The 17,197-nt window shown below is 41.3% G+C and overlaps 1 long non-coding RNA gene across 1 annotated transcript; it reads left to right on the top strand.

The window, feature by feature from the left end:
* The first annotated feature begins 3,479 nt into the window (after positions 1-3,479).
* Positions 3,480-12,168, top strand: LOC310841212. Its single transcript, XR_014562409.1, has 2 exons — positions 3,480-3,617; positions 11,840-12,168. It is a non-coding gene; the product is annotated as an uncharacterized lncRNA (long non-coding RNA).
* The last annotated feature ends 5,029 nt before the right edge of the window (positions 12,169-17,197 follow it).

Genomic DNA, 17,197 nt, shown 5'->3' with positions numbered 1-17,197 from the left:
ATATTTAGTGTAGTGTCTAAGAATTGTGGAGGAAATTATACTCTCCCCCCCCCCCATTATAAACAATAGAATTATAAGGTGAGAAAGTGTGTCGGACGTCTTCTGCTCCAACCATTCAGTGCAGGATAGAACTTCAATGTCCCTAGAAAATTGCTGTTCAGCCTTCACTTAAAGATTTCCAGCAAAGGAGATCCCATCGTCTTGCAAGGCAACCATTCCATTGTCAAACATATCTCACTGTTTGAAAGCTTGCCCTAACAATTAACAAACAGCTGTTTCCCTGAAATTATCACCTGTTGGTTCTAGTTTAATTCCAGAAACACCATAACAGAAAAGCATGAAAACTGGCAAAATAGGGTAACACCTTTTGTGATGAAAGGTATTTAAACATGCTGTAAAAAAAATAAAGCCAAGAGGAATTCCATAATGGCTGCCTTGTAAATGTACTTACCACACTGAAAAGTGACATGTAGGGGTGGACGAATCTGCCAATATTGATGTCAGAGGGATTAGAATGCACTTTTTTTCCCCTGGGAATCCCCCAGAGTCCTAGACTGAACCCTTCAAATTACACTTGGTGGATCCTTAAAATCCCAGAGAATCCAAAATGGGAGTTCTTTAAAGTATATTTGAAAAATAATTACAGTAGTTTAAACTCTGTCGCAGAATTCGAGTAATTTCAGTAGTAGCTTTAAGAAAGACATCAGATCTAAGATAAATTAAGGATTAGTCAAATTAGGATAAAAGTGTGTATTGGCAACATGCAATATATAATTGAAGTAAGGAATAGATGGGAAGTCGGGTCTATAGTTCAAAGACCAATTTTTGCTTTATTGTTTTGTAATTAATATTGTGTTCATTTTCATTTGTATTCCTGATTTTCTTCTTTTTTTCTTTTTTCTTCTTGGTGTATCAACAAAAAAATCAAATAAAAAATTTGCCAGAAAATCAGCACCTGTTCTCATCAATGGGTCCCTTAGCTGGGTGCAGATCTTGCCTATCCTTCCTTCTTTTCCCAGTTCATCACTGCAGTCTTTCAGCTCTCTTCATTACTTTCCACAAGTTAGCGGATTTCCCTCGCCCTGCTCCAGCCCATCCACTCCTTCTCCCTCCCTCCCCCTTCTTTTAATGTCTCTCTTTCCCCCTGTCCAGTCTCTCCTGACTACACTCCCACATTCTGTGTAGCCGCCTTGATAGGATTACAGACTGTGGGGAAACATTGTGGTACATTGGGTTTCTCTCCGTTTCACATTTTTCAAAACAAAAGTTCAGTTCTCCCCATTTCCTCATCAGATTCTTTTCACTCCTCATGAAAATGTATCAGCTTTTTACTACTCATTTCTCCTAAAAGACACATTTATGTATGCAACTTCACATCACGTACGCATTTTCACAAACCATTTCCTCTCATGTAACATAATTTTGTTTGTTATTTTCACTAATTTTGTGCACTTGCTCCTCTAACTATGCATCTTTGTACCCATTTTTGGCTAGAGAAATTTCATCACAAAATTTCAGAGAAGTGTGAATTTCAAAGGCTAGCTCTGCTTCCGTTTGTGTGTTGTTTTGGGAAATGAAAACCAAACCAAACCATAAAGTTTCCCATCACCGAAAATGTATATACACATAAATATTTTTTCTCTCTCTCTCTTTCTCTCTCTCACACACACAAGCTCTAAAATTCACAAATGTAAGACAATATAAAACTCTTATGACAAGGCTGGACATATATTCCTAGTTTCCACCGTTAAAGTGATATGCCACTGAAATTTAGACACTGAATCACATTCAACACGTTCGGTAAGCAAGCATGACTTTGGCATTCCCTTCACAATTCCATAAGCTAAAAATTATACAAAAAGTAGACTGGGCACATTTACTGTGTGTAACATCCCTGAAATGGTTACCAAGGGAACCAGCTAAAAGCAGATTGGTAAATCAAATCTAGACACTTTAACTTAAAAGTCAAAAGGTATAGTAGACACCTTGGGGCCAAGAGTATAAGAATTTCTATACAGGGTCAGATCAATGGTCAATCAAGCCTAGAATATTACTTCTCCAGATGCTCCAATAAGCACCATTGTGCTCTGCTCTTGTAGAATCGCCTGTATTCTGAAAAATGTGTTAACAGAAAATTTGCACTCTCTGTGTGCCTTCATGTAATGTTTAACAACCCAGCACCTCTGGAAATGCATGAACAAATATTACAATTATTACATTCATTTTATCCTTTGTGAACCAGTCCCCATATCAAATGCTGGTGTCCAAAAAGTCCCTCCGTCTGGTTCTGCCAAGGCCCCACTTGCTAAAAACCCTCCTTATAGCTGCTCCTATTTTAATATCGAATGGAAGATTGGAGGCCAGTGGAAAAATATAGGCTAAGGTTCCTTTCCAAGCCAGGGCCTCACCTGGGATAGAGGCATTAACATGTCCAAAGGTGTTGGTGGCCATCTAAGAGGAATCTTTAGGCCTGGGCAGACAGAGGTTGCCAGGGTAACTGGGTGTAAAATGATAGGAAAAGAGAGCCTTTAGTAAGGTGTGCTGGGAAGAAGGAGAGAACAAACAAAGATCCATCTTGGGCAGATTGGCTGAAGGCAGATGGCTATGGGGAACAAACCCTGCTTGATATGGCAATGCTGTAAGATCTGAATTCCATGTAGACTGGAGGTGTAAATATGTGAATAAATCATATTTCTTAAAGCTATGACAGTCTCTGTCATATCTTCAGTTCTCCTAAGCACAAACCCTGGGTGAGTTCCTGAAACCCCCTAGGATCTTGCTACCACTTGGGAGAAGATGGGGGTGGCACCCAACTTTTGCAACATTATTATTATTATTTTAAAAGCTGCAGCTTTACTTTAAATAAATGTACAAGATGGGGGATACCGAGAAGTCTAAAGCATTGGCACCTAGAATCTGAAACACCTTCTGATCTATTCAGTTCTTTCTCCTCTTTATTTTTCCTGGAGGCAACTTTGAAGAATGGGGAAGGATTGTTTAATGAGGGCAATGAACTGCTGAAATGTCACTTAAGTATCAGGACACATTACCACTAGGGAGTGTTAGCAGCATCTGTGCACCATTTCCGTGCTCAGACGTGCCATTTAAAAATAACTATGTTTACCTTTTATGCCCAAGTTAATTTATTTGCAGTAAAGGTTCTTGCAATGTGCTGAGCAGACAAGAAGTCAAATTAAGGAGAAGCTGATGGTTTCTACTGCAGACAGTGAAACCTAAAGGCCATATTGTGACTACAAGCAACAGTCGTCGTTCCATCAGAAGAGAATATGCAAAGCCGCAAAATAGATGGAGGAGAGTTCTCTGGCCACTGAGTTAGGTCCCTGTGGCAGATACTTTAACAGATACTGGCCACAAGCAAGCTGCACACAATAGTTGCCCTGGTGCATAATGTGTGGTGGTAAGATGATTTCACTATGCAGAATGCCATGAGCTGAATGTGCCCTCTAGGACATGCCTCTCAGCATCTTCTGTGGTGCACAGGTGTGTCATTCTGTGCCAGGTGCTCAAAGCTACCGGTAATTGGCAGACAATTCAGTGTGGGAAATGTTCCATGAAGGTAGACAATTCAAAACTACTCTGTGCTATTCCACACCTAGGTATGTATTGGCTAATGTTGTGCTGCAAAGCCATTATTGTATACATCTGCAAGCGTCATCATATTGCTGTTTCGTTACTCCCTTGCACCTTCCCAAAAGCTTATGCATCTCCTTCAAATCCAAATAAATATTGAGATTGGATATTATTGGATGTAAAATAAGGAGACCAAACATCTTGAATACAGTCCTTGGCATGTGTTTGAGCAACTAAAGGATTTCCAGAGAGTTTTCGATATGAAAAATTTTATATTGTGAAAGCTATGTTAGTCTTCTATAATAAAGATAAAGACATGCTGGATGGCACCTTGAGTCTAACTTTTTAGAAGCTTCATATTGTAAAATGGCATAAGCCTATGTAAGTGACAGCCTACTTTATCAGATGTTCCAGTTCAGCATCTGATGAAGTAGCCTGTCGCCTATGAATACTTATGCTATTTTACGGTAAAAAAGCTTCTTTAACTTTGAAGGTACAATGTGTTCAATAACAAGCATTCAATCAAATATTTCAGTACCAGATATTTAATATACAAAATTCTCCCAAGGGAGGAATTTTTAGGAGGATTTCTGAGAACAGAGGGTGGTATCCAACTCTCCTGTTCCTATGCTAGCAGAACTGAAGGTTACCCTCCTCTCCTCTTCCTTGCAACACCCTCTACATTCTCAATATCTGGAGGGTTGGGGAGCTGGCAGAGAGAGGAAAGGAAATGGAAGTGCCGCTGCACCAGCAGAACTCTCCTGGCACTGCTTTGGAGAGAACCCAATGCCATTTCATGGCTGTTTCTTTCATTTGTGATAGGCTGGTTAGGCACAATAACCCTGTGTTGCATATCTGTCCAGACATATGGCTCACCAAGGCAGCAGTCCTGGACTCACTTTCTACTCAGCATGGCACATTGGACATAATAGAAACTAACTCCAAGAAAACTTACATGAGATTACGTTTCTCGGGTCACTTCATAAGTGACCATTTTCTTTTGTTGAAACAAATCTCCCACATATGAAAAAAAAGGAACTATGAAGTGGTCCTATGTTCCTAGGTGAGTATATCAATTACAGTATTTATAGCAGTCCAAGGGACTTGTGTTCCACATCATTTTCACATGTATTCACTCTTGAGTCCACTCCATCCCATTGTCCCATTAAATGGGGGAGGGGCAGTATCAGAATCTACACAGGAGAATCACATTTAAAGACTATTTAAAACATATATTCTCTCAAACTACACGTGAGGAAGTGAAAGACATGTGATGGGCAGAGATATCCTGATCCACACACTAGCTTGGGAGGTGCAGATCATATCGGAATTCACAAAGAATCGAATTCCTCAAACATCCCTAAGCGGTATCCATTTCAACAATGGATTCCCCAATGCCACCGTAATTTTCTTCAGCAACAAACTATTAAGGGAATTCACATGTGCAGCTGAGTATGGGGCCTGCAGCATCTTTCTTCTGAAGTTGTTGTGCTGAGTCCACAACTGTTTGATTTGGAGGCACACTTGTGCGCCTCGCTGCCTGTCTCTTTCGTAGACTGATTGCTTGTGACATTGTGGTGCAAGCAACACATATAATCCCACTTTGCCAGGGAGTCAATCCCAGAAAACTAATCACAGTAATAATAAACTACCTCCATACATTCAAAACAAGAAATGCCAATACCCATGAGGTGGTAGAATAATAAAAGCCAAGCATGAGTAAATAGGCAACCATGCCATGGGGGAAAGCAGAAGGTTCTTTCTAACCTTAGGCCAATGGAATCTAATCAAGGCCCTGTATGGCTGCTTTTCGAATAAGATTAAGCAAACACACAAACACCCCTGAAAAATCTAGGCTGCCGGAAATCTGTGCAGCATATGAAACAAATGATACAAGAGAGATGCATCTTTCCCATGTTTTACTTACTAAATGAATCTCCTCTCCAGTCCAATATGTAACTGGGTTTTGTATTTTATAAACCCTTTAGAAGCCTGTTTTCGCATCATACATATAAATATAAATTAAATAACAACACCCAGGGCTTTTTTCCCCCACTGGAATTCAGTTCCAGCACCTCCCAGGTTGGTGCTATTGTCATTCTAAGACAATGAGGGAGGTGTTCATGGTGAGCTCCAGCACCTCTTTTTCTATAAAAATAGTACTGAGAATACCAACTTCTCCAACTTAAGAAGAAATGTCTTAAAGACCGTTTCAAAGCTGCTGAAGGCTGCATCTGATAAGGAAGGCTTCTCTCTTACACATTCACATCATACATTTAAAGCAATCTGAGACCACTTTTAAGCAATCATGACTTCTTCAAAAGAATTATGTAGTAGTTTGTTCAGGGGGTTGAGAGTTGTTTGGAGATTCCCCCTTCCCCTTCCAGAGTTACAGTTCCCAGAGTTTCCTGTGAAAAGGGGTTGATAGTTAACCAGTCTGGAAATGTGAGAGCCAGTGTGGTGTAGTAGTTAGAATGTTGGACTAGGACCTGGAAGCCCAGAGTTCAAATCCCCACTTGGCCATGAAACTCACTGAGTGACTTCTCTGTCAGTCACTGCCTCTCAGCCTAACATACCTCACAGGGTTGTTATATGAAGTAGACAAGGAGGGGGGGACCATGTGTGCCACCTTGAGCTCCTTGGAGGAAAAAGTGGGATATGAATGCAATAAATAGATTTAAATGTATGGTGGGAATGTGGCCTAAGAAACCCTGGAGAGCCACAGCTAGCCAGAGTACATAATACACAGCTAAGAAGCAAAAATAGTGCACCCTGACACAAGGAAGCTTCCTACATTACTAAATTAGCAGTTTATATATCCTGACAGGTTGAGGATCCTTGCTGTGTAGCTTAGTGGCTTGTATTCAGGCCTACCATTAGGCAGAGTGAGGCAGGTGTCTGAGGCAACAGAGTTTGAGTGTCATGAAAGGGAGGCAAAATGTTAGCTATTTAATTTGTTGTTGCTTTTCATTGCCAAGAAGTGTGAGGGGAAGGTACTGATGAATTTTTGGCTTCAACTTGACCAGCCCTGAGCACTCGTATGCACCATGAGCACAGTGGAGGAGGGCAGCATTGATGCTGCGATGCCTCAGGCTGCAAAATGTCTTGGGCTGGCCCTGTATTCTCCTACCCTGTTATTATTCTTTTGCTTCCACACACACACACATCCCATACCCTCCAACATTTATCCAATGAAAATAGGGACTTCCATTATTATTATTATTATTATTATTATTATTATTATATCCCGTCCATCTGAGTGGGTTGCGCTAGCCACTCTGATCGGTTTCGAACATATATAAAAACATAATAAAACACGAAACATTTTTTTTAAAAAAGCACCTTCCCTATTTAGGACTGCGTTCCGATGTCTTCAAAGGTTGTATAGTTACTTATGTCCTTGGCTTGGGACTCACATAACTCCATAATATCCAACATTTCTCCATTGAAAATGGGGACGTCCTAAGGAAAAGCAGGACATTCTGGGATCAAATCAGAAACTTGGATGGCTTCTATAAATCTGGAACTGTCCCCAGAAAACAGGGAGACTTGGAGTTTCCCTCTCCCCTGCCAGATCTCTTTTACATCCTGCCCTATTCGCCATTTTGAAAACTGGCTTTCCTCACCCCTCCAACCCCCGTGCTGATGCTGTGGCAGCTGCTACTTCATCTACTGTGGCTGACACCCGTAACTGTGATGAATGGTGTGCTGACAGTCCAGCATGCTTCACTGAGAAGCAAAGGCCTGAACAAAGTGAATCAAGCTTGTCTGGTGCTAGTCCTGTCAATACCTATCGGCCAATATGAAGGCCCAGGCTGATGTCTGGCTTTTGCAAAGCTGTTACCATTTTCTGTGCAGGGATCAGACTGATCATAATTCTCAAATAAATTCCTAGACAACTGCAGTAAATACACCTATCAATAATGTTCTTTCTTTTCGAGGGGTTTAAATAAAACTCTAACAAGAAGACAAGACTGCTTTTTTAAACAGGCAGTGTAGAAAAAAGATGGGGCTGTTTTTTTCCACAGGGAAAAATTGGTAGCACCACTAAAATAAACACCCTCAGTATGACTTGCAACCGTCTATACGATTGTCTGACAGGAAAATTCTCCCAGCTGCACCAGCCTTAGGCTGTGTCTATGGAATGAACTCCTCTCTGAAATGTGTCTTGTTTCAACTTTATATACATTTAGACATCCAGTTTAAAAAATCAACTTTTTGTTAGGCTTTGAGAGGCTGATCAGGTCATTTTTAAAAACATTATAATGCTGCCAATTATGCTCTTTATGTCTTTTATGAGACTTTTTCTTCATGTTCTTACTTATTGTGTTTTATGTGGCCTTGTTTCAAACCATCTTGTGGTCATTTTTGGTGAAAGGGAGTGTAGCAACCTCTCAATAATTTTAAAAATGTACATTGCCACATGTGGTTATGTACATGGCCCAGTAGCCACATGTACGCATGGAAAGAAGCCCCAGTTAGCCATGGTTTCCACCAGTGTGCGCATATGATACACGCATGCATTCCATCATGCAAATAAAAAAATTCCATCATGCAAATAAAAAAATTCCTTCCAGTAGCACCTTAAAAACCAACTAAGTCAGTTCTTGGTATGAGCTTTCGTGTGCATGCACACTTCTTCAGATACACAGCTGGAACTGGAATCATGCAAATAGATATACATCAGGAATGGGGGACCTACAGACCTCCATAGTTGTTGTACTGCAACTCCTAACAGCCCCAGCATAGCTAGCAGTCAGCGATCATTGAAGGGAATTGCATACCCTCCAACATCCCACTGATGAAAATCGTACACAAATCAGCTCCTCAACACACTTAAAAACACTCCCCTCACCAACACCTCCCCACCTTCTCTGCAGATACATCCACCCACCTCAGTGACCTCTGTTTCCACCAGACACCTTGATAGAGGACATCCCCCTTCTCATTTGGGCCCCCTCCCCCACCCTGTGAAAATACACATCTTTTTGGTTCGGTGCTCTGGTGCAAGCTAGCTGACTCGCCCCAGAGCTCAGGAGCCAAAATGAGACACCCTGGGATCCAATCAGAAGCCAGGATGGCTTTTGTAATTCCAGGATATTCTGGTCAAATCAGGACAAGGGGTATGGAATTGTAGTTCAGCAATGTCTGGAGGACCCCAATTTCCCCATCTCTGGTGTAGACAGTGGGAAATTTCTTTCAAAGAAGTGGTGCAAATTGAAACTTGGGCGAGGCAAACACATATTTGGATTAACTAACTGATCACTTGTTTGAATGTTTTCTGGTAATATTCTTATGTATTCCTTTATGGGTGGTGTTCTCTGAAGATAAAATAAGTACAGTGGTACCTCAGGTTACATACGCTTCAGGTTACATACGCTTCAGGTTACAGACTCGGCTAACCCAGAAATAGTGCTTCAGGTTAAGAACTTTGCTTCAGGATGAGAACAGAAATCGGGCTCCGGCAGCATGGTGGCAGCAGGAGGCCCCATTAGCTAAAGTGGTGCTTCAGGTTAAGAACAGTTTCAGGTTAAGTACGGACCTCCGGAACGAATTAAGTTCTTAACCCGAGGTACCACTGTACATTAAAATTCTTTCCAAGAAAGACAAATAATACATTCTCTTTAGATATTGAAGACAAGGAAACCTACTGAAGTCCCACTAATATAAATAATTCCATTTTGTAAAAACTTTGACAAGAAAGTAATGATGGTGTAATTGAAATTAACACTAGACTGAATCTCCACAGTTGGTAGTAATAGGCAGAGCAACATAATGTATGTCACAGCTGGGTTGCAGTTTGAACAATCCCTATGCAATGTAGGTTGCATGCTTCCAGCATCACCTTTTCCCCAAGGGAATGCTCATTCCCCATCAATAAGTAACCACCAGTTATTTATTTATTTATTTATTTATTTATTTATTTATTTATTCCATAAAATTAATTCAACACTTGATTGTATAAAAACATTGAAACAGTTTACAAAAAAGATTTTGAATGTCAGCAGTGTTTACTTACCAACAGATACCTGTTTTCTTCAAAATGATTCCCCCACTATTATAAAGATTAATGCTCCATGGCTTGAATAGCAATGCAAATCATAATTAGCTGTAATTAATTACATCACTGACTCTCCCCCTGCCCTGAAATTGCTTGCCTCAACAGTGGTTCAAATGTCTCCTCTGCATCTGGATGAATCACTCAGACAATCGTTTTGCTACCAACACAAGGACTTGATTCTTAAAGGCCATTAGATGAGTTAAAAGAAACTCAATCACAAATCGGTCGTAAGATAATGATTTTCTTTAAAATAAACACATTCATGATTAATTTGAGCTTTTCTGCTTTCTTAGCCTTCAGGGTTCCACCCTCTACTCCCCATCCCATTACAGTCAGCTTTTCTCTCAGCCGTAAGTGTTAGCAAAGCTCTAAAATCTAAAAGTCCAGGAGTTTACTGATTTCACATCCCTGGTCTTCTGGGGCCAAACTAGTTGTGATGTGGCAGAGCTGTGATTAAGATGACCTGTTGGTTTAGAGCCCTGAATCAGATTAGGACCCCCGCACCAGGGGAGAGGGAGAGTAAACCTTTCCCCATGCTATTTTTTCTGCTTAAAAATAGCATTTCTTCAAATTAAAATTCCCCCAAAACGGGGGAGTATATGAGAAATAGTCAACCACCACGTCCCGTCAGTGTAAGGATTTCCACTTGCACAATGGGACTTTTCCCCTCGCCCCCACAACACCCCTACAGACTCCCCAGATCTGTTCTAGAGGGCTGAAGAACAGATTCTCTAGAACAGATTCAGGAAGGGAATGGAGGGAGGAAAGGGGGAGAGCATGGATTGGAGAGCTTTCTCAACATAGCACCATGTTTTTCTTCTCTTGTACTTGTTCTGTAGGGACGCAGGTGGCGCTGTGGGTTAAAGCCTCAGCGCCTAGGACTTGCCGATCGAAAGGTCGGCGGTTCAAATCCCTGCGGCGGGGTGCGCTCCCGCTGCTCGGTCCCAGCGCCTGCCAACCTAGCAGTTCGAAAGCACCTCCGGGTGCAAGTAGATAAATAGGGACCGCTTACCGGCGGGAAGGTAAACGGCGTTTCCGTGTGCGGCTCTGGCTCGCCAGAGCAGCGATGTCACGCTGGCCACGTGACCCGGAAGTGTCTCCGGACAGCGCTGGCCCCTGGCCTCTTGAGTGAGATGGGCGCACAACCCCAGAGTCTGGCAAGACTGGCCCGTACGGGCAGGGGTACCTTTACCTTTACCTTACTTGTTCTGTAAATGTCTTCCACTTACACTATGGTTCCAGCACATTGTGATCTGCTTGGATTGATCTGTGCGGAGGAGAAGGGAGCTCTGGGTGAAAAGACTTGAGGTAGGCGACTAGCCTAGATGGCATTTTGCTCTCTTCAACTCTGGCTGGCTCTTCACACAGTGGAAAAAACCACTATACATCAATCAGCCATTAAATCATTAGAACAACAGAAAAAACACAATGTCAAAATCACTTAGATTTTTATTTTATTTTTGCTCTCCGGTGCCATCTGGTGTTGTATATTTATAACACATTAAAAGCGTTGTTTTTTGACTAATGTAGCTGAGTCCTCTATGCTTCCTATTTGCCACAGGAGCCAACCACAATAAAATATTTGAGGGGGGGCCGAGTCCCCAGAAAGTTAATGGGTATTCCCATTCAAATGGTGGGGGTGCACTGCATCATGTTTTCGATTATGTGGGGCGAGGCTTACCTGGGCCCCCACAATATTTTATTCAAGTTGGCACCCCTGCTTTTAGTTTTGTGCAAATTCTCACTTGGTCATGTTTCATAACTTCCTTGCTTTTTTAATGGTCGAAGTGAGAAGAGGAGTTGAAGGTGCTTCTTTCATTGAGGAAAGTCGGAGTGACTTGCTAATGTTTCATAGCATGCAGGCAGAAGTCTGTACAAAGAGCATTTGCCTTGATGCAGAAAATCCACGTGCAAAACAGTGGAGGGAGCATGAGCAGCTGCAAGCACAAATCTACATCTGCCTACCTGTCCAAGGGATGCTTGTTGCTGTCAGATTTGCCAACACTGACCAGCTCTTTGAAAAGCATTGGAGATTTGAATCTCCCCTCTCTTTGATGTAGAACAGAGCTGGATAGAGGAATGTGCATTCAGTCTCCTCTATACCTCCTGCAGTGTGTGGCTTATTCTTTTATAGATCATCACACCAACCATCTGTTCACCAATTCATTTTTTGTTCATCATCAACAGGCACCCCTAAATGGCATCTATACAAGCAGAAGTCAGACTCGCTGGGCTCCTGATCCTGCGAGGAGCTCTGCTTGCTTCTTGGAAAAGGACCCCCATCCTGGATTGAGATTACTTTCTTTTGGAAGACTGCTGCAGTACAGTGTGAAGAATTTCATCCTTCATTATTCTTGGCTGCTCAGGAATTGAATCTTATGAGGAGCACTTGCCAGAGAAGTCATAATTAACATTTACTGCTTTTTAAAAAATGGGTCTGAGCCAAGATAATTGGCCATCAAACTGTTGTGCAGAGATGTTGATCATTCAGTAGCATGAATAAGTATTTCATCCTTTTTCTGGTACAAACGGATATTATTGAGCACCGGCAGTGAGCTCTAGAGGAAAACAGAAGTGCAGACAAGGGAATTGAGGATAGGAAATTAGAGCGAGGGAAAGGCTTGTAATCATTCTTTGATTCCTTATAATTATGGTGTTAAGTCAGCATTGCCTCAAGGTGATTATTGGAGTAGCCGTTTAGCTGAAAGGCCAGTGGATTAGCGTCTCAGTGTGTTATTTGGAGCATTGTGCATAATGGGCATGATAAAGCCTAATAAGATGTTTTTGATGATCTCATTGTTTTTAGTGGGAAACAGTGTTAATTTCTATTCAAAAGGAGAAATAACAGGACATGAAAAGATTAAAACAAAAGGATCAACACAGCACAGAGGACTTTCCATGCTTGAAAAATAAATAAATCAGTATTTTAATTCCTCATGCAATGTATGATAAAATGCAACAATCAGTATGAAAGTAAAAGAAAACTGAAAATAATAGCAAAAGAAAAGAAGAAATCTGAATCGGTACAAAGGTTTAGTGAATAGGCAGAAAAGCCACTTATCCACACACCATTTAATTTATCTAAGGCTTTTGTTTGTATATGTATTCCTTAGATGCTAAGACTGATTTAGATACAGTGGGAAACCATGTTTCCCTGCTATGCGAATGATCTATAAAGAGCTTTGGACTTTTGGACTATAAAGAGCTTTGGACTTGCACATTCATTCCTCCTCTCTTACTGCTTCTACCCTCCTTTTTCACAGCCAAGAGAAGTTCAGAACCATACCTGGGGATGATGGCCGTACTTGGGGAACTGTGGTTTGTTTAAACTATGGTTTCAGAACAAGCCAATAGCTGAAGCCTGAGCTTGATTATGGCTTGTTCTCACTAGGGATGTCAGAGGAATCATTTGAAAATGAACTGTCAAACAGATTTCCTTCTGTCTACCCATTAAATCCCCACCACGGCACAGACTTTTGATGTTCACACTTTTTGCTTTAGTTCTTTGCAGCAAACAGGTTTTTAACATGCACACGTTTTATGTAAATAGATACATTAATTGCTTTGCAATGTATGATATTTACATATTCATTGGTGTACCAATGCTGCTCTCCCAACAGGTGCATTGGGTTTGTGTGTTTTTTTTCTGAAGTGCTGTTTGTTGACTTTGTATAAGTTGTTTCATTGCTATAAGCAGCCTATATGTGTTCAGGCTGAAATATTAACAATATGTATTTAGAAGACCCATTGCTTGCCCCCCACACACACAAAAAGAGAGTTACAATTGCAGCCCTAATCTGCTTCCTGCTGTGAATTTTAAAAACCCATGAAATAAAGATTTACAGGTTGGATGTGAATCCAGTGAATCCACTGAGGAGCATAGGTAACAGAAGAGATCACTTCTTTCCATGTGAAAAGAACAAGAATGAATGATGTATTTCATGAATACATATTTTATGAATAAAATACACATTCATGAAATAAAAGTTAGAATAAAAAAAGATGTGACTAAATAGCATAACAGCTAATGCATACAATCCAGGACAAAAACAATGAAATATCAACACAATGTTAAATTGTCCCTCCCTGATGCACCACTGATGGGGGGGGAATACAGAATGGCATAACAGGTTGCAATCCTAACCCCACTCCTTCCTTGGGCATAAGCCCCACTGAATTCAATGGGACTTCTGAATGGACATGGCTAGAATTGTGACGGGCCTTTAGCCACTTCAATAACTTTGTCTTAAAGGTACCACAAGGGTTTGCGTTGTTTTTGCTGCAAAAGATGATCAGCAAAATTCATTAACTTTGAAAGGAACACACAGGGAAGGTAACTGATTTGTAAATATATGTTGATAGGCAAGATATGTGTGTCTATTGTGCATTATGAGATACATATGTGGGTGACAAGAAAGAAAGACTTGCACAAAATAAATCAGTTGCAGAGGAATGGAAAATACCAGATGGAAATACAAATGAATATCAAACCTGAGTTATGTTGATACATCCTTAGTTCTCACTAAGCAAACCACATTTCCCCAAGTTTGGACATCACAAAGAACTAAGATTGGTTAAAAAAAATGTTAGTGAAAGCTTTTCCCTTCCTAAGTTCAAAAGAGGAGGAAGAAGAAGCATGAGTATATATGAACCCTTTGCTCACCACTGCGCTTTACAGAGTGCAAGGCATCCTTTCTCACTACATCTGAATCAGACCAAGCCTAAATATAGAAGTTTTATTACACGGCATCCAACATACGAAAGGGCACAAGATTTCCAAGTCTATACAGTCTCCCTTTTAGCCACTCTAACCCATCTGTCACTTTTTTTAACACTCAGCTATTTATTAACAAAAATTTGATGTACAAAGAATTTGTAGAGTTAATTCTTGGAGACCCACATAAAGATGCCCCTTTGTTATCTCTGCATAGGAATGCCATTAACTCTTGTTTGAAAATTCTAGATTTGACTAAGATTCGAATGAGAAAGGGTTGACAGGTTCCAAGATTCACAGAGCCGCATTGAAGGCGACTATGTGTCAGAGGCAAAGCAACCTTCTCCGGTACCCAGAGCAGCGCTTGTCCCAGGGGGCATGGCGCGTATCCCAGGGGTCGTGGCGTGTGCCCTGGTGGTGCCGCCGATCGGGGGTCAGCATTTTGTGACCCCCTTTGGAATGGCACCCGGGGTGGACCGTCCCCCACCTAGGAACTGTTAGTTTCTGTTCTTATCACTGGGTAGCTGTTTGGAGTCACAGGACTCTGTTTACATTCCATACTATTGGAGTCTCAAGGGAAGGGAGACGGGATGTGACGTTAGTGGTTTCCTGTTTCCTTTGTTCCTTTGTTCAGTTGCTCTCTGCTTTCATAGAGAGAGGATGTCTTTTCTGTTCTGCATAGTTTAGAAATAAAACTCTTTTAAAATGTAGCCATAAATCTCATCACTTCCGTATGCTTTTTTAATGCTCTGCTGGGAGGACGTGCCTTGGAGCCTCATCAAAGGCTCGAGGTCATCAATTAATTGTCGGGAGGTGACTCTGAAGACTCAGGGGGGAAATGAGCTTTATCAGCTTGGCCGAGCGGAGATCCCAACAGGAACGCCTCTGCTATGTGTTGCTTATATTTTAGTCTCAATGAAACACACTACGAACATGCTCTGTTCTTCCCAGTTAACTATGTTGGAGCAGCCAATTTCCTCAAAGTGAGGCAGGACAAGCACAGCTGCTTAGCCTAATGTTGGTCTAGGTATCACAGAGGATTACCTCCACATTGGTGTTATCACAGAGGACCTGAGCAGCCTAGGTTATGTTAGCTGAGTTCTAGGAGGGAGGACAAAGAGTCTATTCTCTCCACACTTCAGCAAAGCTACCCCTGCGTGTATTGCATGCAGAAAGGGAAGAGCATTGCTTCCAAAGGAGCAAGGATAAGATAAACAAAAAGCCCGAAGTTTTACAAATCGCCCGGATAAGATCTTCATTAAAATAGATTGTAAAATATCATCACCAATGAACAAGAAATTAACAGAACTTTGATGTTGAACATATGGCCACTGCATGAAGTTTACATAGCACACCTTCAGTGATCAGTCCAAAAGCATTTCAAGCAGGAACAGATAAAGGCAAGTAATTGGCTTGTCTGCAGGTACTGTGGAGCTTAACCGGCATTCTGGAATGTCAGTGATAATTATTTTCTGTGATCTGCTTGAGTTTGGTCTTTGCCACTGAATCAGCATCTAAAGCAGAAATGTCAGGGTAAGCCCCTGTAAGGAGAAGAAATAAACATGTATACTGTTTACACAGCAGTCCATTCGGAAGCCGCATATTGTGAGGCATTATGACTTAAAGCAATGCAGGGGAATGCAGGCAAGCAACAAAGAACCCAGAGCAGACTCCAGGGGAACTCATAATCATAAAGTCATCTTGGACAAGGATAATAAAAACAGTGTTAGAGTAAACAAACTCAGCCTGCAGTAGTATAGAATAAATTGCAAGGGAAGGAAGGCGAATGGAAGTTGTGCTTGCGAGGCAAAACATATTTATCATTTGTTGTACAGAATGAAAAGTAGTTAGCAGGTAATTAGGAAACACAAATGTCACAATAACAGAATTAGAGGTCATTATCAGTCAATATCAGCAAACACACTGGAAAAGGTTATGAGAACAGGAAAGGCTTGCATGAGCAAAAAGAAGGTGGCAATCCGAGCCATGCTTGCCTGGAAGTAGGAAGGGGGGGGCAATTTGATTCAGTTCACATCTACAGTGGTACCTCTGTTTACAAATTTAATCCATTCCAGAAGTCCGTTCTTAAACCAAAACTGTTCTTAAACCAAGGTGCACTTTCCCTAATGAGGCCTCCCACTACTGGTGCCCTTCCACCGTTCGGATTCCATTCTTAGACCGAGATAAAGTTCTCAAACTGGGACACTATTTCCGGTTTTACAGAGTTTGTAAACCAAATCGTTCTTAAACAGGACTGTTCTTAAACCGAGGTACCACTGTATAGGCAAACCTGCCTGATTTGCACTTTCAAAACCATGTGGGAACTGAAACATAGCCATCCTTTGAAATGGGTGCATGTCTGAATTTTGCAATGCAGTTCTATAGTCAAACAATGTGCACAAATATGTATACAGTAGGGTAAAGTGTGCCTAGAAATGCACATATTTGTGAAAATAGCATACAAAAATGAGGAATTCCTTTTGCAAAGATGTGTATATTAGACTACATTATATAAAATAGGTGTATATTTGGAAACGTTTGCACTGAAATACTCATGACTTTTCTTTGAACAAAATCACAGATATGACTAGAAACTGGATGTGCAACAGTGATATTTAGGGAAAGGTGTGACTATTCTTTTTTCCCATCAGGATTGTCAATATGCTCCTTTAAATCTGTTTGACTCTCCACCTCAATACTTTGAGGCAGGAGTGTGGAACCTGTCAGCCCCCCACCTGTTGTTGGGCTCCAGCTCCAGCCCTTGCCAGAACAGCCAGTCATCAGGACTGATGGGAGTTGAAGTCCCATAAATATATTGAGGATTACAGGTT

This window comes from Podarcis gaigeae (genome assembly GCF_964106915.1).
Source record: "Podarcis gaigeae genome assembly, chromosome: 3".
Classification (NCBI taxonomy): Eukaryota; Metazoa; Chordata; class Lepidosauria; order Squamata; family Lacertidae; genus Podarcis; species Podarcis gaigeae.
This window is presented reverse-complemented; position numbering and strand designations above follow the sequence as displayed.